At 36.6% G+C, this 24,706-nt stretch overlaps 1 protein-coding gene across 10 annotated transcripts in view; it reads right to left on the bottom strand.

Annotated features, from left to right (window-relative positions):
- GABRA2 (gamma-aminobutyric acid type A receptor subunit alpha2) overlaps positions 1–24,706 on the bottom strand; it is a 140,427-nt gene that overhangs the window by 27,259 nt on the left and 88,462 nt on the right. The window lies entirely within an intron of this gene.

The following is a 24,706-nucleotide window of genomic DNA, read 5'->3' on the forward strand; positions in this document are numbered from 1 at the left end:
TTTCCAACAGCGTTGTTATTGAGAACAAATGAGTTAGTACATATAAAACCATGCCACTATCATAAAAAGGTACTTCATGTATGTGAGGAAAAAAAACTACTCTGAAAGCAAATCAAGACAGAATTAAATAAGAAAGGTAAAATATAAATTAAGCACATTTATTTTATTAAATGTTTGTGTGGTAGTGTCTGTGATTGGGTTTGTGGTTAAAGTAAGGAAGCAATAGTCTCAAAAACCAAATAGGCACAAAAATGCAATAGGACAAATTTAAAATTGTTTGATACCACCTGCTGTGTTACTACTAGAAATGGCAAGAAACAAAAAACATGATAGCAAAAAACATTTTTTTTTCCAGTTCAAATAGACAAAGCAATATTTGTCACCTTCCAAATTAAAATAACACTGATGAATACAGTCTACACATATTGGAATATTAGAAATGTTATAATTTTAACTCAAAATTGTACTGTATCTGAATGATAAAAGCATTGAAACTGCAATTTGGAAAACATCTAAGTTGTTAAAACCTAATTTACTAAAATTTCAGTAATTCAAAATTTCTAAGTATATATAAATAATTATGTTCTAGAAAAAAATTTCAAAAGGTTAATTATAGTGTGTGTGATACTGTTGAGGGAGTTACCATTTTTTCTTACTTGCCTATAGCATAGATTTAATACATCTAAAACTTATACCTTTTCCCCCATTTCCTTTTCTCTCTGATATTCCTCTCTCAATAAAAGTCCCCATAACCTAAATTATGCAAAGTTTTAATACACAGACATAAACATTTCGTCAGTAGAGGCAATTGTATATGTTTGCTCTACCTGAAATCTTTACTTAAAATTATTTCCTTCCTTCCTTGCTTCCTTACTTCCTTCCATCTTTTTTTTTTTCTTATTTAATGGAAAGGCAGAGTGAGAGATTTTTGATCAACTGATTTACTTCCCAAAATGCCTGCAATGACGGGCTGTGCCAAAACAAGGATCCAGGTACTACATCTGCATCTCCCACTTGGGTGGCAAGGATGCAAATACTTGAGCTATTGTGTCTCATGGTGAATATTAGTAGGTACCTGGAATGTGAAGCAGAGCTGGGACTTGAAATCGGGTCTTCTGATAGAGGATGTGACTGCCATTCAGCCCTCCTAGCCACTATGACAAAGACCCTCCTCCATCCCCCTGGAATCTTTTCCATGGCCTCATTTTTATTTAAATAACTCCAGCTTCTTCACTTAATGAATTATTATTGGTATCTACTAAGCATCAGGTATTTTTGCAGGCATTAGGAACAGGCCAATAGCAAATAAAAAATATTCTTGCACCCTGGTGTGCATATTCTACTAATGCTGCATAATGCCTGGCTGAGTTTTTACAGGCTGTGGGAGATTTCTTGCCTAAAGACACCAATGATTTGGCGCTGTGCTTATCTCTATCACATACTGTCCTTTTCAAATTTTCTGTTGGTTCAAACAAAATTTACCCTGACGAACTAATGGATTTCCTACAAAATGAAAAGGGTTTGTAGCAGAGGGTTGGAATTGATTAAATCCTTTGTAAATGAATTAAGAAACACTGAATCTACTCTCTCATGGATCTATGCCTGATAAGCATTTATTTCTTAGTATGATTGTAAGAAACCCATCCCCTTTTTTAGGAGGCAAGCGCGAATTTAGCCTTCCCTTTGGGCACTGTGAGGACATACGTGGAATGTGAACAAAACAGAATAAGTTCTCTAACAGATATTTTAAAAACTGAGTACAGAGAAACCTAATGGCACAACTGGACAAGGCCTATGAGACAAAAAATAAGGCAATTTACCTCAATGGGGGAGTTTGGGCAAGTGTTCCCTAAGGAAATAAGGAGAAAAATAAGGAGATCACCAGAGAAGGGGAGATAACACTGGTCCAAAAATTAGTATGTGCATAACCCCAGGGATATGTGAAGCAGAGTATTTAGGCAGAATGGAAAGAAAATTGCAAGGTAGAAAGACAGAAAATAAGGGTTTCATGGAAGGAGATGACGCCACCAGAGCAAAGCGGAGCCAGCGTTTGACAATGTCAAGGTAATAGAACCAAAGCCAATGGGTACTTCTTACGGGGATGATTTTAAACATGGTAATGACAAGATCGGTATTTCTTGTTTAAATGATTACTTTGGGAATACTTTTTTCTACAATTAAAATGGTACTTATTTTTCTCTTTCTTCTTCCTGCAAAGATGTTATCTTTGCCTTCAATTTACTGCAATTTGATGATATGACCAGGTGTGATTCGCTTTCAAGTTTATTTGAGAAGGACACATACACACACACACACACACACACACACGGGGGGGGGGGGGCGGTAGGAGACAGAGAAAGAAAGAGAGAGAGAGAGAGCAAGCTCTTATCTGATATCTGATGGTTCACTTCAGAGAGAGAGAGTGCTCTCATCTGATGGTTCACTTCCCAAAGGTCCCAACTGGAGACGTTTAATTATTCTATATATAATTTATTAAACCAATATGCCTAGTCTCTCCACACTTCCTTCACACTGGCTTGGTCATATTTTGGGAGAAATTTATGACCTACAAAATTTGGCCAAATATTTAATGATTTCACCACAAACATAAGAAAAATCACACTAAGAATGAAAGAAGAAAATTCATACACTAAAGTGAACTGATCTAACATTTACTCACACTAGCTGTTGAATTAGTTAAGATTCCAAACACCTTCGTGAGTACAGACTGAAGTTGATCTGCAATCAGTAGGAGTATGGAAGTTCATTTACACAGATACACATGGATATTTAGGAACTCCTGGGAATCAGTGGTTGATACTCCAAGTGTAAGGTGGAGGATATATTTCAATCCTGGGTTGAATGCCTTCCATGTTATCAGGTAGCACCTTGCATATTTCTGTAACATAATATAGTGCAACTGTTTACTTGTCTATCTCCTCAAATAACCTGTAAACTCTAAGAGCATAGAGTCATCTCTTTCTTGTTTACCATTTTATCTTTAAAGCATGGTATAGTGTCTGACACATATTTTCAGGGAGAATGAATGAATGAATAAACATATTTTATGAACCTAAAGCAAGCACTTGTGCATATACCAACAGAGAAACAAATGAGTATGCTTGTATGTGTTTGGAGTTAAATTCACAAGAACATGCTGAGTGAATTAAGCCAGTACCAAAGGGAAAAATATCATAGGTTCTCCCTGATTGGTGACAACTAACCAAGTAGCATAAAGGAAACCTGTTGAAGTGAAATGGACACTATGAGAAACAATGACTTGATCAGCCCTTGTCTTGACTGTCAAGGAACAACTTAATACTTTAACCCATTTAGTATTTTTTGTTCTATTTAATATTATTGGTTGAACCCTTTAATTAACACACAATTATTCTTAGGTGTTTAAATTTAACTGAAAAGTGATCTCTGTTAAATATAAGAGTGGAAATAAGAAAGGGAGGAGATGTACAATTTGGGACATGCTCAATTGGACTTACCCCTAATGGAAAAGTTAGAAAGGTTCCAGGGGATTCCAATTCAATCCCATCAAGGTGGCATATACCAACGCCATCTCAATAGTCAAAGTGATCAGTTTCAGTTCATAATTGATTATAATGATAGGATTAAAAGTCAAAGGGATCACATAAACAAGACCAGTGTCTGCTAATCCTAATTGATATAATTAAAAAGCAGAGAACGACCCAATATGGGAAGCGGGATACACAGCAGACTCATAGAATGGCAGATGTCCCAAACAGCACTCTGGCCTCAGAATCAGCCCTTAAGGCATTCAGATCTTGCTAAAAAGCCCATCAGAGTATTTCAGGCATGGAAAGCCAAGTCACTATGGCAAAAACAAAACAAAACAAAACAAAACAAAACAAAACAAAAAAAACACCTAATTGAAAGATCTCTGTGAGTGAGATCCCAGTGGAAAGAACGGGCTATCAAAGAAGGAGGTACCTTTCTTTCTCTGAAGGGAGGAGAAAACTTCCACTTTGACTATGACTTTGTCTAAATAAGATGGGAGTTGGTGAACTCAAGAGACTTCCATAGCCTTGGCAACTCATGACAAGAGCCTCGGGTGATTACTGACGCCATAAATAAGAGTGTCAATTGTTAAATCAACAACAGGAGTCACTGTGCACTTACTCCTCATGTAGGATCTCTGTCCTTACTGTGTTGTACTATGTGAATTAACGGTATAACTAGTACTCAAACAGTACTTTATACTTTGTGTTTCTGTGTAAGTGCAATCTGTTGAAATCTTTACTTAGTATATACTAAATTGATCTTCTGTATATAAAGATAATTGAAAATGAACCTTGATGTGAATGGGATGGGAGAGGGAGTAGGAGATGAGATGGTTGTGGGTGGGAGGGAGATTATGGGAGGAAAAAGCCAATGTAATCTGAAAGCTGTACTTTGGAAATTTATATTTATTAAATAAAAGTTAAAAAATACACAAGAACAAAAAATAGGCTGATGATAAGGATTTTTTTCCCTGTTTAGGAAAGTGATGTCTGGGAAGATTTGATGATATTGGATAAATGGCTGCTACAATAGAGATTTAAATAAACACTTCATGTGTTAAATAAATCAATTCAAATTGTATACGTAATACTCATGTTATGTCTCTATGTGTATATGAATCTTTATTTCTTTTGTTAAGGGTTAGAAAAGATATTCAGCAATCAACCACTAAAAAGTATTCCGTAGAGTCAGCAAGTAAGAAAGCAGATCAGATGAAAGTCCCCCTCCCCCCCACACTTTCTCTCTCTCATTTAACAATTGTGGCATAAGATACTCAACAGTAAGATGGCTTTGGCCATTAGAAATCTGGGCTTCATTTTCTTACTTGTTTAACACTCTTGCAGTCTGCCCTTGTGTTTGAGGCCCAAGAAGACTTGCCAACCCTGGTCTGCACACCACCGAAGAGAAAATGGAAAGAAGGCAAAAGACATTTACTCACTTTAATGGCATTCCTGGACTTAAAACTAAAGTTGGAAATTAAGCACCTAATTATTTCTCATCTCTCTCTTTTTTTTTTTTCCCCCCACAGGCAGAGTGGACAGTGAGAGAGAGAGACAGAGAGAGAAAGGTCTTCCTTTTGCCGTTGGTTCACCCTCCAATGGCCGCCGCGGCTGGCGCGCTGCAGCCGGGGCACCGTGCTGATCCAATGGCAGGAGCCTGGTGCTAATCCTGGTCTCCAATGGGGTGCAGGGCCCAAGCACTTGAGCCGTCCTCCACTGCACTCCCTGGCCACAGCAGAGAGCTGGCCTGGAAGAGGGGCAACCAGGACAGAATCCGGTGCCCCGACCGGGACTAGAACCCAGTGTGCCGGCGCTGCTGGGCGGAGGATTAGCCTGTTGAGCCGCGGTGCCGGCCTCTCATATCTTTTTGAGAGCTTAGTAATGCAGCCAAACCTGGGTGTAAGAGACACATGGAAACATAGTTTTGATTTGATAAGTACTGCTATCATTAAGACTTCTCTTATTCTGCAAGTTATTATTAGAGTAATCATCTCTGACACAAGGAGGGCTGTGATTACCTAAGCACTGATTCTGGCAATTGGTTCAAACTGGGAAGAATTAAGACAGGAATGTATTATAGTTATCCTCTAAAATTTCAAACTATGCCAAATAAATAAAACAAAGCTCAACATGCATACATTGGCCTCTGGCAAGCCACTCAACACATAAGCTATGACATTCAGTATTTCACCAAAAAATGTATCTAGTCTATGAGAAGCCAGTCAGTTTATTAGACATAAGAACAGGATAAACATTAACTGCTCAGGGAAAATATAAACTGGGAGATGGAGATTATTGATAGACAAGTCATAAAACAATATAAAAATGATAAGAGAATGAATGAGGTGCTCTAACATTACCTAATGAGCTGTCTAAGACATTTGAGTCAAAAAAGGCTTTCTGTGAGAGTAATTTTAAAAGGAAACTTGGCTCCTGTCTTCAGCCTGGCCCAGCGCTGGCTTTTGAGAGCATTTTGGGAGTGAACCAGAAGACAGAAGATCTCTGTCTCCATTTTTCAAATAAATGTATAAAATTTAAAAAAATAAATAAAAATATGGCAACATGATCTAATTTCTGCAACAGTAATTACTCATTACTATTTTGTTCACTGAACAAAAGAATTAATTTTAATAAATGTGGAAAGTACAACTAGTGGACCATACTTACAGACTTATTAGCAATATACATAAATTAATAATCTAATAAACTTTAATATTAAAGGGGTTTAATTACATTATAATTTGTAGAACTCAATACCTTTTGCATATAAATTCTTATATTATTATTTATAGAAGATTTTGAAAACATCACTAAGGAGAATTTATTACATTCCACTTCCTTTTCTAAGAACTTTTTATGCATTAGTTTATGTAATTCTCATAACAGTCCTTATGAGTTAGGTATTATTAAACTCAATTACAGCTCAGGAAATTGAGGCTGAACAAGGATTAATTCTTTCTGAAGATTATTTTGTTAGCAAGTAGTGAAGTTGAGACTCAAACCAGGTACCACTAATTTACACTGCTGAATCTATTAATAGGATTTTTTTTTCCAAATCACATATTTATCTATATCATGTATTTTTATTATTTATCTAACCCTTGCATTTTACTGGTGCAACTTTAATATCTTTATATATTTTAAAGTTACACCATGTATCAAAATGTTCAAATTGCTCAAGAAATGGCTATGCATAGATATAAATGGTCAAGCTAAGCAAGGGTGTGGATTCTGATTCTACAACAGCAGTTGTGTGACTTTGCCTTTCCTCCAACCACAAAATGGAAGTTTATAGGGCTGTTGGAATGATAAAGCATGTGTACTCTACCTGATTTATACAGTTGTTCAGCAAATGTTAAATATTCTGTCCCATTTTCTACCCCCCCTCCCTTCTCCATTTCTCTCTGAGCCTCACTATCTCTAAAATGGGAATTAGAACATGAATCTTTCAGATTTCCAAACACTAAAAAAAGCGTGCAAATGCCCTATGAATAACCTGTTAAATAGGGAAGCCTACAGCTTCCCTGTGTTTCTAAGTTCATTAGACACCCCCTCCCCTGAATAAATCTCAGATACAGATATTAAGAATCCAAACCAAGGATGCAAGAGTCCCATCTAGTGGTGGTTTAAGAAAAATAGACATTTGATGTTACTATTTAAATGCTTCCCTAGGAAGTTTTGGGAAAGTTTATTACACTTGTCTCATCATAAGATAGAATTTAATGTGCCTCATTTAAAAATGAGAGAGGAAAGCTCTGAATTGGATTCCTCTCCTTTCCTCCACTGTTTCAACAAACCCAGAGTCTCTTCAAAATGGATTCACATATTTTGGTCTTACTGAACTTACCATTTTTATGACTGAATTACTGTGTTCCTAGATTTCTAAAAGGATATGAGTCAGACACTTAATTAGGCATAATTTTATAAGCCTCAGGCTATCAAATGGATACACTTGTGTCACTTTGACTTAAACAAACCACAAGTGAATCAGGAACAAGACTGAATCTAAGAATGGTCAAATACAGCCTACCTCAGGTATTACTTAGCCCTGTGCTTTATCCAAAAAAGTCCAATCTCATGATACTACTGCTGAGTGTTAGAGTAATATTCCGGTTTTATGAGCTTGAAAATAATATATTCAGTATGATGACAATGAGAAAATAAAATCTTATTCTGTATAAACTCCCCATTGTTATTAAATCCCTCTTCTATTTCAATCTTGTAAATTGCATCGCCATAAAATGAAGGGTGATTGTTGAAATGTTAACAGTTTTGGTGATTTCTTATCACTCCCTGAGGTTATTTAACTGGGGAGATATTATGTTATTTGTGATGAATAATGCATTATTAAAGAATTTCTGTCACAAAAAAGTCATCCAACTGGAAATCATTTCCTTGATAGTACAGCACATATTTGAAAATAAATAAGAACTTCTAGTCTTTTTTTAAGAGTTAAAAAAATCTAAGAATAAATATGCACTCAAAAATTTGCTATATTAAAAGTACAAATGGCAGAATAAACAGGTTAGAAAAGTCATTATTTTCTACTTTTTAAATTTCAAAGTGTAAATGAAAGAAACAAAATGGGTATTTACAAGAGTAAAAAGGATTCTATTGAAAGATCTACCGTTTCCTTCATATACTCTATAAAGTTTTAAATCTTTCATAAACTCCAAGATCAGCTATATTGTAGAGAAATCAGTTTATATAAAGCAGTTAAAAATTGTGATCAAATATTTCATCTCAGATGACACAGGAGTTTTAAATGACTAAGGTGATTCTATTATAAGTGACTATAGTTTTTTGGGAGACCTGAGTTAACTTTGTTAATTTTATTTAACAATGAGGAAGATGACTCCTAGGTGGATCTGAACCTTAACAAGTCACTCTATCATATTAGTTATTATAGTTTAATCTGAGAATAATAACTTCTGCTACAGGGCAAGGAATTGGAAATACTACCATGAGTAGCTGCCAACAACCAATAGATATCTAGAAAAATTTCAATGTAAGCACTACAAATTTAGATGTACATTTAGTGAGTATGACTCTCAAACAGAAACTACTCATGTATGAAACAAGCCCAGGTATTTCTGACTTTAGGCTGTAAATGGAAAAAGGAAAAGATGCCAATGTGGCAGAATGGTGCTGTAGAAAGAGTGATTGCGTTAAGAGTTAGCTCAGAGGTCAAATTATTTGTTTAGTACTAACCTGGTGTTTGATGTTGGTGTAGCCTCTTAATTGCCCTAGGTCTCAATGGTCTTACCTGAAAAGTGCTTCTGTTTTTAATTTTGTCTCATCACTATTGCTACATAAAATGTAGGAAATTGGAGTGAGTCACCTGCTCTCATCATTAAATTGTCACAGCTCTAAAAAACTAGTATTTCCATCTTTTTGTTCAAAATCTAATTTGAAAAATAATCAGCAACAGTACAAGAGGACATTCATTTAATCCTTCACTTGTGTCATTACTCTAGGTAGATAATAAGCCATTCATAACCATCAGCCCTAACCAGGCTACCTCTAGACTTGAACAAGCAAGGCTCTTTAATGTTACTTGCCATTGCTTGTTAATACATTTTGCTCCAGTCACTTTCCTAATTGGCAGTAGGCTGACTGAGATGAGGCTCTGACAGCGGCAGGAAGGAGGGCAGCTGGTGGGCTGGCAGCTTGTATCTGATTAGCATGTGCTGCCTTATGCCAAAGTCAATTCTCAGACGCCAGGTCTATCTCCTGCTAGCACTCCAAAGCCCACACCTTGTCTAAGACAGAGAGCAGCAATGAACTCTGCAAAGATTGTTTCTTTCCTGTTCAACATTCCTGTTCATTGTTTCAAACCCCGTTTGTTATCAAACAGGCACTCTATGTCTGCTGCCGCTCTCTCCCATTTTCCACTGAAGACCGTCTCTTCCTAAGGCTGCTCTAACTCTTCAGCTTGACTGATCATTGCTGTTCTCATGTGACTTCCTGGTTTCCTTTCCCTTTGCCTTTGTTTGTTTTGCACAGTGTTCATGGAATGCCCATTTCTATCTCTGGTTTCCTTGATTCATGCGCTGCAAATTCAAATGTCCACAGGATGAGGCAGGAAAACTAAAGAGGTAAGGCAAGCAATATCGAGTGGTAAGAGCTCTGGCAAAGTAGTGATCATATACATGCAGGGGACTCTTCAGTTTCTAAGGATTGCTGTACAAGAATATGACCTCCTGTTTTACCAATGATTTTGGTTTTTCAGGTACTTTTTTAAGCAATCCAAAGGGGTGTGTGTGTGTGTGTGTGTGTGTGTGTAAAATGCACACATGAATACATATGTGTGATCTATATCACTTTAGCTCATCTAGCTAGCTACGTACATCTTCTTTCATGTACCATGTATCTCTATGAAATGCAATAACTAGGGGGCTAGTGCTGTGGTGCAGCTGGTTAAGTTGCCACCTGCAGTGCTGGCATCCCATATAGGAGCTGGTTCAAGTCCCAGATGCTCCATTTCTGATCCAGCACCCTAATAATGTGCCTGGGAAGGCAGCAGATGATGACCCAAGTCCTTGGGTCCCTGAACACATGTGGGAAACCTGGAAGAAGCTCCTGGCTTCAGATTGCCCAGCTCTGACAGTCAGGAACATTTGGGCAGTGAACCAGCAGATGGAATCTCTCTCCCCCACCCCCTTTCCTTCTCTCTCTGTGTAACTCTGATTTTCAAATAAATAAATAAATCTTTTTAAAAAAGAAATGCAATAACTGGTCAATAACTAGTGAGTTTCCCTGATGAGCAATGGTTTCTGTGTGTTGTCACACACTGATGCTGGGAACATAACACTGACTCCACAGGGAAGGGGTAATGGAAGTGTCACACATAACTTTTTCCGGACTCTATGAACTTCTTTCCCTGGATAAATTTTGTTCAGATTTTTCTCCCTGTAATAAATCAAAACCAGAGTACAGAAACCTTTAGTGAGTTCTGTGAATCCTTCCTGGGAATTATCAAACCTGAAGATGATTTTGGGAACCCCAGAATTGACAGTTAATGTCAGAAGGAAAGTAGCTTTGTGGGCTGATTTCCCTCTAAACATCTCTGTTGGCTACTCTATTTTAAATAGACATTTTTCTCTATTATTTTGCCAATATTCATTCCACTTTCATTTGGAGATAGCACTCTGATTTCCTGTGGCTAACTACATGCTGTGCATTTTCGTCTATATGGATTTGGCAGTGTTAGCCTAACTTCTGTTGAATTAATGAATATTGTTTACTTATCTACTTTCCACTCACATGTGTGTATATAAATATATATAATATATGAATAAATCTACCTGTCTCTATCATCTCTTATGTACCTCCCCAACATAAAATCATTTACCATTTACTTACATACTATCTCACACCCATATTAGAGGTTTGCACAATACAGCTTTATATCAAAATCTGATATTAAATGATTTTTCACCTTTCTTCTTTCTTAAATGTTTCTTTTTCATAACAACTTTTTGCTCTTTCATACACATTGATATGTTATATAATCATTATATGTTATTTAATCAATATATAATATGACTCTCTATATATGTATTTAGTCTGCATACATTCAAATATATGTTAAAATAAAGTTTGAACTATTCATTATCTGAACGATTCTATGACAATTTCTGTTTCCATTGTTAAAGAAAGGGGAATCTTTTTCCCCTACTTTTTTTTTTTTTTTTTTTTTTTACAGGCAGAGCGGACAGTGAGAGAGAGAGACAGAGAGAAAGGTCTTCCTTTGCCATTGGTTCACCCTCCAATGGCCGCCGCGGCTGGCGTGCTGCGGCCAGCGCACCGCGCTGATCTGATGGCAGGAGCCAGGTACTTATCCTGGTCTCCCATGGGGTGCAGGGCCCAAGCACTTGGGCCATCCTCCACTGCACTCCCTGGCCACAGCAGAGAGCTGGCCTGGAAGAGGGGCAACCGGGACAGAATCCGGCACCCCGACTGGGACTAGAACCTGGTGTGCGTGTGCCGCAAGGCGGAGGATTAGCCTAGTGAGCCGCAGCGCCGGCCTCCCCTACCTTTCTAAATTATCCAACTCATTATGGCTAGTATGCAGGAAATCTATGGATTACACGTACTCAGTTGTTCTAGTCACTTTGAGAAAATCATTTATGACTTTAAAGAATGTATAGCACATGATTTTGCTTCCTAATAAATTATAAACCATAAGTAATAATTTTCTTATAGTAGAAATTTCATTTTTATTATTCAGGATACACCAATTCTATTAATAAATATTAATAGAAGACCTACTCTGTGTATATGTTTTGCTATATTTGTCTGGGAAAACAAAGGTTTTTTTCAAAAGACACTTTAAAATGTTAGCCTAAAACAAGGTCTAGTTGGTAAGCAAATTTTTTAAAATGTGTTTTTATACACAATGTTGGGAAAAGATACATGCACAGAGAAAAAAATCCTGCCCAGGTAAGCAGAAGAGTCATGACTTTCACAAGGTTTGCAAAGTTAAGCCAAACTGTCAGGTCAGCCCCTTGAGCACATGGCAATTAAGAAAATGGCTAAGGAGAAGTGGGCCACACAGGTATCTAGGGGAAGAGAGACCCACGCAGCAGAAACAAATACTTTGGTGGGTCAGAGGATGCTCTTAGAATAAAAGGAGCACAATGCAGACATCGGGGTAAGATGAGAGATGGGAAGGGTAGAAAATTCCGATCCTGGAGGGGAAAGGAGCCCATCCTGTGTGAAGACTTACTGATTTCTAAAGGGCTCTGATTATACTGGTGAACCAAAGGACAGTTTGACACAGGTACACATGATCTAGCATATTTTGAAAATATTACCTGAACTGCTATGTTGTAAACTGACTCGCCCAAAAATGGAAATAAGGGTCAATTGAGAGTCTAATGCAGCGTTATGCGGTCAATATTTGTGTTCTCCCAAAATTCATATGTTGAAGCCCTAACATGACTGTTTCTTATGATGTCTTGAAGAAAATAAGTGAGATTAAATGAGATGATAAAGGTTGGAACCTGATCGAATAGGATTAGTGTCCCTACGAAGAGAGTCAAGAAAGGCTATGTACTTGCTCTTGGGCTTACTCTCTCCCTCTCTCTCACACACAGTGATGAGAGGCAGTGGGAGGACATAGAGGGAAGGTAGCTATCTGCAAGCTGGGAAATAAGCCTTCACCAGAAACTGACCTTGCTGAACATTATCAAAAGCTAGAAACCATTTTTAAGGTATATAAACTGCATGTATTTCATATACACAACTTTAGGAACATAGTGATTCTTTCCACCCCACCCTCCCTCCTGCCTGCACTCCTACCTTGCTGAACTTTTATCATGGACTTCTAGTCTCCAGAACTGTGAGAAAATATATAATCGTTTCAGCCACCCAATCTGTGGTATTTTGTAATAGGAGCCTAAGCAGACTAAGGCATGCAGGAGTAAAGGAAAAGAGTTGATGGTGGCTCAGTCTAAGGTATACAGATATGACAAGAATAAATTTTTTTATGTATTTGTGTGTGTGTGTGTGTGTGTGTGTGTGAGAGAGAGAGAGAGAGAGAGAGAGAATATCTCCCATTCACTGCTTTACTCCCCAAATGCCTGCAATAGCCAGTGGTCCAGTACTGAAGCCAGGAGTAGGAAACTTAATCCAAGGACCCCATGAGGATGGCAAAGACCCAATTGAGCCCCTCCAGGGCTATGCTTTACCAAGAAGCTGTAATCAGCAGCAAAGCCAGGACTCAAACCGAGGCACTTCAATATGGGACATAGGCTCCCAGGTGCCAACTTAACCATTATGCCAAACTCCCATCCCAGGAATGGGTTTGGAAGAAAAGTAGATTGAATTTTCAGTTGTGTGCATATTGACTTTGCCTATTGAACATTCAAGTGAATATATAATGAAAAGACTTGTACTTCACAAGCTGTACTTAGTTGTATTTAGTTAAGGGGAAAGCTGTAATTTTAGAAATTATTTGTAAATGACAGTGAGCCATAAGAAATTCTGAGATCGACAAGATAGACAGCATAGATAGAGAAATTAATGGATCAATATCAATGAGAGAGAGAGAGATTGATTTAAGAGGTTTCATAATGAGAAGGGGCCACCAAAGGAGATTAAGATGACAAGAAAAAATACAGGTAAATTTAAAGCATGCGGCTATTTTGGAAACAAAAAAATAATATTTTCCCCAAGACATTTTTTCATATTTAGTGGGAGAGATATATTCTGTCCAAAGCTGTCAATAGGTCAAATAAATTGATCTGAGAATTAGCCATTGGATTTATTAATGTGGAAGACCTAGCAAGAGTAGTTTTGGTAGAGTAATGGAGACAGATTAAGCAGGCTTTTGAGACCATGGAAAGAAAAAATTGAGGAAAGTAAAAACAGCTTACTCTTTCAAATAAAATGTCTTTCCGCTTAAAAGGAAAGGAAAAAAAAATTAAGTGGTATCCAAGATGTTAGTAGACAAGGTAAGGAGTGGGTTGTTAACCCCATATTTGTCTTTCTTTACATTTTTATATGAAGGAGTATCACATAATAATAATAGCAACTACTTATGTAGCATTTATTGTGTGCCCACAATTACACTTAGTACTCCATGTGTTCTCATACGCATGAATGTGTGTGCTTGTGTTAATTCTATAAACTGCCTTTTGAGGAAGATATTGCTAACCCAGTAATACTGAGGGCTAAAAATCAGGTACAATAGGGTTAAGAAACATGCCAAAAGTCACTCAGTTTGATAGTAATGGAGCCAAATTTTGGACCAAGGTGCTTTGGGTCTAGAATATGTCCTGTTATTCACTTTATGGCCTTCCTGACAAATGACTATACTTTGTATTTTGGCAGAAACTGCTAGCTACCAATCTAACTGTATATAGACAACATGCAGTATTATAACACAAACTATTCAGGATGACAATTTCTCAGGCTTTCTGGTTATAAGACCAGGTTAGTCTAACGATATATGGAGACTGTAGGGAGGGACTTAAAGAAACGCCAAGAGATAGCTAAAAGAAATCTTTGGCCCTTCTGCACTTTACTATTCCTGTCTGATGGAGAATAAATGACTAGAGAATCAACAGATCTTTTTAGTCTATAAAGCAAATATACAAGCTAAAGCACAAAGACTGAAGGAGCCTGAGTGCCTAATGCCCATGGTGCTGCCATCCATCCTTACAGCACCTACTTGTAGATTTGTTTTACAAGGAAAGCAAATAAAAGCAGCTCTTACATATTCAAGCCACTACATTTGGGTTCTCTGGTATTAAAAATCTTATGGTGAATCAAGAAAATCTCTATGACTAGTAAGAAAAAAATGAACAATACAACTATATTCTTTTTTGGAGGTTTAATTTTTTCAAAATTTATACAGGACACACAGCTAATATCCTTGCATATGTCTTGAACTTTGTATACAATATAAGTACTTGAATTCCTTGTACTTTTTCATTAAACACTTATATCCTAGTGGATGTCTAAAATTTGATTTTAGTTTTGAACAGAAAAGTTTTATATACTGATTGTAATATTAAGACAAAATGCAAAGACATATTTCATACAGACTTATCCGAAATTAAAAAAAAATGATTTGGCTTCAAGTACAGCGACGACAGTTGGCAAATTCTTCATAATCATGTCTTATTTACGTAAAGTTCTGAAAAAATGTTAAGCAACTGAAATAATTAGAAGCTATGATTTCACAAAATAAACTCTATATATCACAAAACAAGGCCTATATTCTGTGAACACAAAAGGTATAGGGCTAAAAGCTTTCTCAAGTGTTTTCTGATACTAGAAAAAGGAAGGAAATACTTCATCCTGAAAAAGAGTTGTGTTCGTTTTTGTTCAAGGATGTATCCTAAGTCTGTAGATCAGTGCTGACAATAAGTGCTCATAAGTATTTGTAGATGTAGAATGAATTGGGCATAAACACTCAGAGGAAGTCAAGGGAGGCTTTTATCATTGCAACGTACAAGGACAGTCTCTTTGAATTAACATCTTTTAAAGACAACAGACTGGCTCTGCATAACCACAGAATAAATGTAATATAAAAATTAGTAGATAAAACTCAATATAATAAAGCAAACTCTCATATCAAGGGATGAATATTCTGTTTTCCACTTCTCTTCCTACCATCATGCTTGCTGTTTTATTCTTCTATCACAGTATGAAGGCCAAAAGGACCTCAAAGGTTGATAAATTTGACATCTCTCAACCAGGGCACATTAATTTCTGAGCTATATCAGTATTTGTCATTTCTTTTGTAACTTGGTTAGATTACCCATAGTCTTAGACCAGAGAATGAGTAGATGATTTAAAGAATTATCCTCAGAGAGACAGATTTAAACCTTGCTGTGAATTTAAAGTGAAAACTTTAGAGGGGGTGGAAACTTTGCCTGGGTAACTTATGTGTTATCAGCCATGATGTTTACTCACAAAAGAAAGCAGAGACTAGTGAACTTTAGGAGAAAAGGTGTCAAACAAGAAGGTTGGGCAGCTTTCAAGTCTCACTTCAGATGGGTCCCAGTATTTTTAACTTTAACCTGTCCACAACCCACACACGCTTAGGTATACACTCCAGCACAATTGCATTTGTTGGAAGTTCTACACAGAATAACTTACTGAAATAATACTAGGATTTGCCACATAATAGTCTCAATCTACTTGAAAATCCTTATAGTTCATAAAAAATTTACTCAAATATAATATATATGATATATTTTATATAGTAATATAATGTTATGTTAAAATATTTATTTTACCTCAATTCAATATTTCATCTTTTTCACAAAAATTATTAGATACTTCATTTTGTATCTTATCGATCATATAATTACACATAAATTTAAGTCTATTATTTCAGGCATGGAAAGCCAAGACACTCTGGCAAAAAAAAAAAAAAAAAAAGAATGACCTAAATGAAAGATCTCTGTGAGTAGATCCCAGTGGAAAGAATGGGCCATCAAAGAAGGAGGTACCTTTCTCTGAAGGGAGAACTTCCACTCTGACTTTGACCTTGTCTAAATAAGATCAAAGTTGGAGAACTCAAGAGGCTTCCATAGCCTTGGAAACCCATGACAAGAGCCTCAGGTGATTACTGATGCCATAAATAAGAGTGTCAATTGTTAAATCAACAACAGGAGTCAAGATGCACTTACTCCCCATGTAGGATCTCTATCCTTAATGTGTTGTACTATGTGAATTAATGGTATAACTAGTGCTCAAACAGTACTTTATACTTTGTGTTTCTGTGTGGGTGCCAACTTTTGAAATCTTTACTTAGTATATATTAAATTGATCTTCTGTATATAAAGATAATTGAAAAAGAATATTGATGTGAATGGGATGGGAGAGGGAGCGGGAGATGAGATGGTTGTGGGTGGGAGGGAGGTTAAGGGGGAAAAAGCCGCTATAAACCAAAAGTTGTACTTTGGAAATTTATATTTATTAAATAAAAATTAAAAAATAAATAAATAAATTTAAGTCTCTGGAGTATCAATCCTGCCATGTTAATTTCCATCTGTTTTACATTACTCTAAATTCGTCTCTAAATTTTTTTCTGTATTATTTATGCTCTGGAAATCAAGTCATTTGAAATATATTTTGTCATTATTGGCTATCTCAATTTCTTTAGTGTTTTGATTTAATCATTTGAAAAGTTAGAAATAAATGAAGATCTGTCTGAGTCTAAATTCTGGGATACTCTTGACATGAGACCTCAATGTTCATTTTTTTTTTTTTACTTAAAAAATATTTTCCAAGAGGATAATTCACATACTTTACATTAAGCATTTTAAAGTATAAAACTCAGTGGCATTTATGGATTGACAATGTTCTTCAACTACAATCTTGTTTCTAATTTTAAAACTTTTTTCACCATCCCAGAAGAACACTCTGTTCTGATTAAACAATCACTCCCTGTTTTCCTTGCCGCCTTGCATAGACAGCCTCTAAACAGCCTTCAGTTTTATGAATTTGCCTACTCTGGATAATTTCTATAAAAGAACTCATAACATTTTATGGTATGCCTTGTTTCACTTAGCATATTTTCAAGGCTCGTTCCTACTGTAGTATGCATTAACAATTAATTCTTTCCATGGATGAGTAAACTTCCTTCTTAGTTGTAGGAGTTAATTTATTTTGTGTATCCATTCCTCTGTTGATGGTAAGTATCCATCTTTTGACTATTGGCAATAATGATGCTATAAATATCCTAGTGCATTTTTCTATGTGGATGTCTGTTTTCATCACTCTTACACATAACACCTTAGAAGTGGAATTGCTGGGACATCTGTAATTCTTCAACTTTGTGAGAACTTACCAAACTATTGTCCACAGTGGATCAACCATTTTAAATTTCCACCAGCAATATGTGATGGCTCCTATTTTCCTACATCCTTGTCAACACTTATTATTTTCTTTTTTCATACCACTGAATTTTCTATAACAAAAGTTTAAAAATATAGCAAAGTCATCCTGGTAGTTATGAAATGTATCCCATTGTGGTTTGGATTTGCATTTCCTAAATCAATGTATCATTTCATGTACTTGTGTTTCATGTGTATAATTCCTTTGGAGAAAAGACTTTACTATTTTTTTTAATTTAGTTGTCTAAGTTTTTATTTTTGAGCTAAGAGTATTTTAATATATATATATGTGTGTGTGCACACATATATACACACACTGTATACTAAATCCTTATCAGATAAATCATTTGCATATATTTTCTCCCTTTCTTAAAGTTATCTTTTCATAATCTTGATAATGTTCTTTAGTGCACAGAAGTTGTTGATTTTAATGAAACCCAATTTATCTATTTCCTTTGCTTCTTGTCAAATCTAAGAGTTCAGACTTATGGTTCTTTTCTAATAGCTTTATAGTTTCATGTGTTATATTTAGGTTTCTGATTCATTTGACTTAATTTCTGTGTCCACAGTGAGACAGATTCAACTTCATTCTTTTGCATATGGTGTTCATCCATTTGTCTCACCACCATTTCCTAAAGGAACTATTCCCCACCACCACCCCATCAATGATCTTGGTACCTTTGTTCAAAATCAGTTGACCATAAATGCTTGGATTTGTTTCTGATTCTACTCCATTGTTCTGTATGTTAATTTTTATGCCAGTACTATATTGGTTTGCCAACTGTAGCTTTGTTTTTTTTTTTTATTTTTTTTAACTTTTATTTAATGCATATAAATTTCCAAAGTACGACTTATGGATTACAATGGCTTCCCCCCCATACCGTCCCTCCCACCCACAACCCTCCCCTTTCCCACTCCCTCTCCCCTTCCATTCACATCAAGATTCATTTTCGATTATCTTAATATACAGAAGATCAGCTTAGTATACATTAAGTATGGATTTCAACAGTTTGCTCCCACACAGAAACATAAAGTGAAAAATAATAGATGATTTTTTTTAAATGATGATGAAAGCAGATCAGACCTATTGTCATGTTTAATCCCAGTGAGAGTCAAGTTGGGAATTGATAATTTCTTTTTTTTTTTTTTAACAGAGGATCAGTTTAGTATGCATTAAGTAAGGATTTCAACAGTTTGCACCCCCATAGAAACACAAAGTGAAATATATTGTTTGAGTACTCGTTATAGCATTAAATCTCAATGTACAGCACATTAAGGATAGAGATCCTACATGAGGAGTAAGTGCACAGTGACTCCTGTTGTTGACTTTACCAATTGACACTCCTGTCTATGGCATCAGTAATCTCCCTATGCTCCAGTCATGAGTTTCCAAGGCTATGGAAGCCCTCTGAGTTCTCCGACTCTTATCTTGTTTAGACAAGGTCATAGTCAAAGTGGAGGTTCTCTCCTCCCTTCAGAGAAAGGTACCTCCTTCTTTGATGACCTGTTCTTTCCACTGGGATCTCATTCGCAGAGATCTTTTGCCAGAGTGTCTTGGCTTTCCATGCCTGAAATACTCTCATGAGCTTTTCAGCCAGCTCCGAATGCCTTTAGGGCTGATTCTGAGGCCAGAGTGCTATTTAGGACATCTGCCATTCTACGAGTCTGCTGAGCATCTCACTTCCCATGTTGGATCACTCTCCCCTTTATTTACTCCATCAGTTAGCGTTAGCAGGTACTAGACTTGTCTATGTGCTCCCTTTGACTCCCAGTCCCTTCACCATGACCAACTGTGAACTGAAACTGATCACCTGGAACAGTGAGATGGCATTGGTACATGCCACCTCGATGGGATTGAATTGGAATCCCCTGGTATGCTTCCAACTCCACCACTTGGGGCAAGTCAGCCTGAGCATGTCCGAAATTATACATCTCTTCCCTCTCCCATTCCCACCACCATGTTCAACAGGGATCACATTTCAGTTAATTTTCAACACTTAAGAATAACTGTGCATCAATTACAGATCTAAGCCAACTGTAGCTTTGTAATAATTTTCAACAGGAAAGTGTGATTCCACTAGCTATATTTTCCTTTTTCAAAATTGTTTTGGCTATGTCAGGTCCCTTATTAATCTATATGTACTTGGAGACCACCTTTTTTTATTTCTTTAAAAGAAGAGGATTGGAGTTTTGATAGATACTGAATTAACTTATAAATACCCATGGGGATTATTATCATGTTTATAGTATTAATTCCTCCAATCAATGGACATGGTGTTCCTTCCATTTAAATTCTGATTTACAATTTATTTCAGCAAAGTATTGTAGTTTTTAGTAGATAAGTCTTTCATAGTCATGGTAAATTTATTCCTACATATTTTATTCTTTTGTGTGTTATAGTTAATACAGTACTCTCTTAATTTCTTTTTGAATTATTCATTGTTGGTATGTAGAACCAAACTGATTTCATCATCATTTAAAAAAAATCATCTATTATTTTTCACTTTATGTTTCTGTGTGGGAGCAAACTGTTGAAATCCATACTTAATGTATACTAAGCTGATCTTCTGTATATTAAGATAATCGAAAATGAATCTTGATGTGAATGGAAGGGGAGAGGGAGTGGGAAAGGGGAGGGTTGTGGGTGGGAGGGACGGTATGGGGGGGAAGCCATTGTAATCCATAAGTCGTACTTTGGAAAATTATATGCATTAAATAAAAGTTTAAAAAAAAGATTACTTATTTGTTTGAAAGTCAGAGTTACAGAAAAAGATGGAGAGAGAGTCAGAGACAGAGAGAGAGAGAGAGAGAGAGAGAGAGAGAGAGCCATCTTTCATATGCTAGTTTACTCCCCAGATGGATGCAATAGCCATGACTAGACCAATCAAAGCCAGGAGCCAGGAGTTTCATCCGTCTCTCATGTGAGTGGCAGGAGCACAAACATTTGGACCATCTGCTGCTGCTGTTCCCAGGCTATTAGGGAGCTGGATGAGAAATGGAGCAGCTGGGGCCTTTATGTTTTACATTCTAGGCCACAATGCTAGCCCCAAACCAACTTTCATGCATTGCCCTTGTAGCCTTCGATTCCATTGATTTGCTTTTTGTTCTAATAGTTTTTTCAGGGGAGATTTTTTGGGGGGATTATTTTATTTATTTATATATACTCAAGAGTCTCAAAATATAGTTTCATTTCTTCCTTTCCTATTTGATTTTTTTATTTTACTTCTTCCTACTTTCTCTGAATATGACTTCAAGTACAGTATTAATAATAGTAATGAAATTGGGCAACATTTCCCTGATCCTGATCTTTTGAAGTTGCTTTTTTATTTTAGAGAGAGAGAGAGAGAGAGAGAGAGAGAGAGATCAATCCTCAGTTTTCTGGTTCATTCTCCAAATGCCCACAATGACTAAGGCCAGAAACTCAATCCAGATCTCCTACATGAGTGGCAGGGACTCAAGCACATGAGCCAACATCTGCTACCTACAAAGGTACGAATTAGCAGGAAGCTGGATCAGAAGCTAACAAGGCTCTTGCCAAGCATGTCAATATGGGACACACACATAAAAAGAAGTTACTTAATTGCTGTGTCAAACACTGATCCCACATATCCTGAGCTTAAGGGAACACTGTCAATCTTGTACCGTTGAATGTGATGTTCGCTGTGGGTTTTTCATTAATATATATTTCATGTTAAAAAAATTCCACTCCCTTTCCTAGTTTTATTTTTTTTATCATGAACAGCTGTTGAATGTTTTTCCTTCATTTATTGATATGGTATGCAAGTGAGAACTTTTTGTTTAATTTTGTTCATTTACCCTCCTTTTTCAATATCTATTAAATTATATTGAATACATTTCTTATTATTCATTATTCTTATTCTTATTTTCAATGACCTTTGGATATCTGAGATACATAAAACTAGTTATTGGTGTATAATCTTGTAATAAGGGTTGGATTTACTTTAATAAAGTTTTTTGAGGATTTGTTCATCTCTTTTAAAAGACATTGGTCTATAGTTTTCTTATGGTATTTTTGTCTAGCTTTGATATTAGTGCTCTTTCATCATATTTTAGAAGAAGTTTTAAGACTACTGGTGCTATTTATTCAATAAGTATTTGGTAGAATTCACAATTAAAGCCATTTGGTTCTCGACTTTTCTTTGTCAGGATGTTTTGATTACTTATTGAATTGCTCTACTTATAGATCTGTTGAGATTTTCATTTCCCTTTGAGTCACATTTATTAATTTGTGTTTTCTACAAATGTATATGATTCATCAAGTTAGTGGTGCTCAACTGTCATGTTCTTTACAATTCTGTTAATCTATTATACATGTAAATTGAATAACTAATAAAATATGATTAGTTTCATAATATGGACAATTACAAAGCACCATAAGAGAACAATAGAAGAGGAGCTTTTTAGAATTTAAATGTTTAGTTCAATGACAGGTAAAGATATAAAGGCATTAATGATTTCATAGTGAAAATTATGTATTAACTGTAGCCTGTTAGTGATGCTACAACACTTGTCTGGGAAATTTGGTTTCTAAATGTTGTTATCAAGGCCCACCACCTGCAACACCAGCGTCCCATATGGGCACCAATTCAAGACCTGGCTGCTCCACTTTCAAGCCAGCTCCCTGCTAATTCACTTTGGAAGGCAGAGGAAAATGGCTCAAGTGCTTGGGCCCTGCTCGCATGTGAGAAACTGATGGAGCTCCTGGCTCCAGCCTGGCCCAGCCCCCACTATTGCAGCCACTTGGGGAGTGAACCAGTGAATGGAAGATCTCTATTTTCCCTATCTTTCTCTGTAACTCTGCCTTTCAAATAAACAAACAAATCTTTAAAAGAACAAAACCAAAGTTGTTACCACGATTCCAACTGTAAGACTTCAGGGAGTATATTCATAAGAGTAAATAAATAATAATAAAGGGAGAAAGAGTAAGGAAGAAAGAGTCAAGTGTAGTGGATGCAGAGGGGAGAGTCTCTGACTCTGCAAAATGTTTCTCAGGGTCTCTTCATTGACCTTTGAGAAGCAGCCGACACTGGAAGCTTGCTCCTGTAGGGTGGGTGCAATGGATCAGTAATTGCTAGAATTCTTGAGGTAAGCGTTAAATATCTGTTACTTAGTTGTGGGAATAAACAAGAGAAATGCAGGACAACATGAAGTTATTGTTTACTTTTAAGCTCTATGGTAGGAAAATGTCTTTTTTATTTTTTATAAATATTTATGTATTTATTTGAAAAGCAGAGAGAATCAGAGATTGATCTTCTATCCATTGGTTCTCTCACCAAATGGTTGCAATGACCAGCACTGGGCCAAGTGGAAGAATGGAGCCTGTAGCTAGATGTGGATCTCCCATGTGGGCACTAGGAGCCCAAGCACTTAGATCATCTTCCACCGCCTTCCCAGGCACATGAGCAGGTAGCTGGATCAGAAGTGGAGCAGCCAGGGTCTATATGGGATGCCAGTTTTGTAAGCAGAGGCTGAGACTATGCTGTGCCACAATGCTAGACGTCCTTCCTTCTTTTTTTTTAATAGGTTTATGGATTAATTTGAGAGATGGAGTGAGGGAAAGAGAGAGAGAGAGAGATTGACGATATCTCTCCCTCTTTCTGCCTCTGTCTCTCCTCCATCCCCTCCATGTCCCTCTGTCTTTCAAATAAATAAATAAATCTTTTAAAATATGAATAATTACATATACTCATTGGGAGTCCAGGCAATGTTCTGAGGGTTTTATAGATATTACAGCCTCAAAACCCTGTAGTGGATTGCTCTCACCTCTAAGACAAAAGTACATTTTACCAACATGACCTACAAGGCCCTTCTCAGCTAGGCCTCAAGCTACACTTCTATCTTTGTCTCCACTAACACCTTACATGGCCTTTATCAGTGACTGTATCAAGTTCTTTAATCCTTCAATTGCATAATCCTTCTTTTAGACTAGGATCTTTGTCCCATCTCATCATTCTGGGAAATTCCTACTCATTCTCACAGACTTAGCTAAAATGTTAACTCAACTTGTTCCACGGGGAAGAATCCATGCCACTGTTTTCTATAATGACATGTCAATGCTTTTATCTTGTATTGTCCTTATCCATTCAGGTTATTCTGCTTCAATCCACCATATAAAGCTACTTGAGTGCAGGGATGGTGTTTTCTCTTTGTTTGAATCACTAGGCCCTGATGTGGTACTATAGCGGGTTCACGATAATACTTTCTTAGATGAGTGAGTGAACCAAACACACAAAGATCATCTACTATGTTATAAAGTGAGTTCAGCCTAATTCATATATCCAAAAAGCAGTACCCAGATTCTCCTGCATGGTTTAAATCAAGAAGATGAACTTTGTTATTAAAAACAGTAATAGAGTGAATGATCACTCTGTGCTACTTTCTCTCTCCATTTCTTTCTTTTATTTAAACTGTTAAAATCAAAGCAGTCATTTGACCCAGTGGTTAGGACACCAAGATGCCTATATGCCATATCAGAATGCCTGAGTTCAAGTCCTGGCTATGCGTCTGATTCCAGATTTCTACCACTGCATACTCTGGAAGGCAGCAGGTGATAAATCAAGTGGTTGGGTCCCTACTATCTTTGGGAAGAATTGGATTAAGGCCCTGGTTCCTGACTTTAGCTTGGCCCAGTTCCAGCAATTGTACGCAGTTGGGGAATGCACCAGCAGGTGAAAACTTTGTCTACTGGTTTATCTCTGTCACTCTGCCTCTCAAATAAATAAAAATTAATTAGTTAATCGAATTTTTAACACTAAAAACACCTTTCTTCATCTTAAAACAATACTAAAGCAG

The sequence above is a fragment of the Oryctolagus cuniculus genome, chromosome 2 (genome assembly GCF_964237555.1).
Source record: "Oryctolagus cuniculus chromosome 2, mOryCun1.1, whole genome shotgun sequence".
Lineage (NCBI taxonomy): Eukaryota > Metazoa > Chordata > Mammalia > Lagomorpha > Leporidae > Oryctolagus > Oryctolagus cuniculus.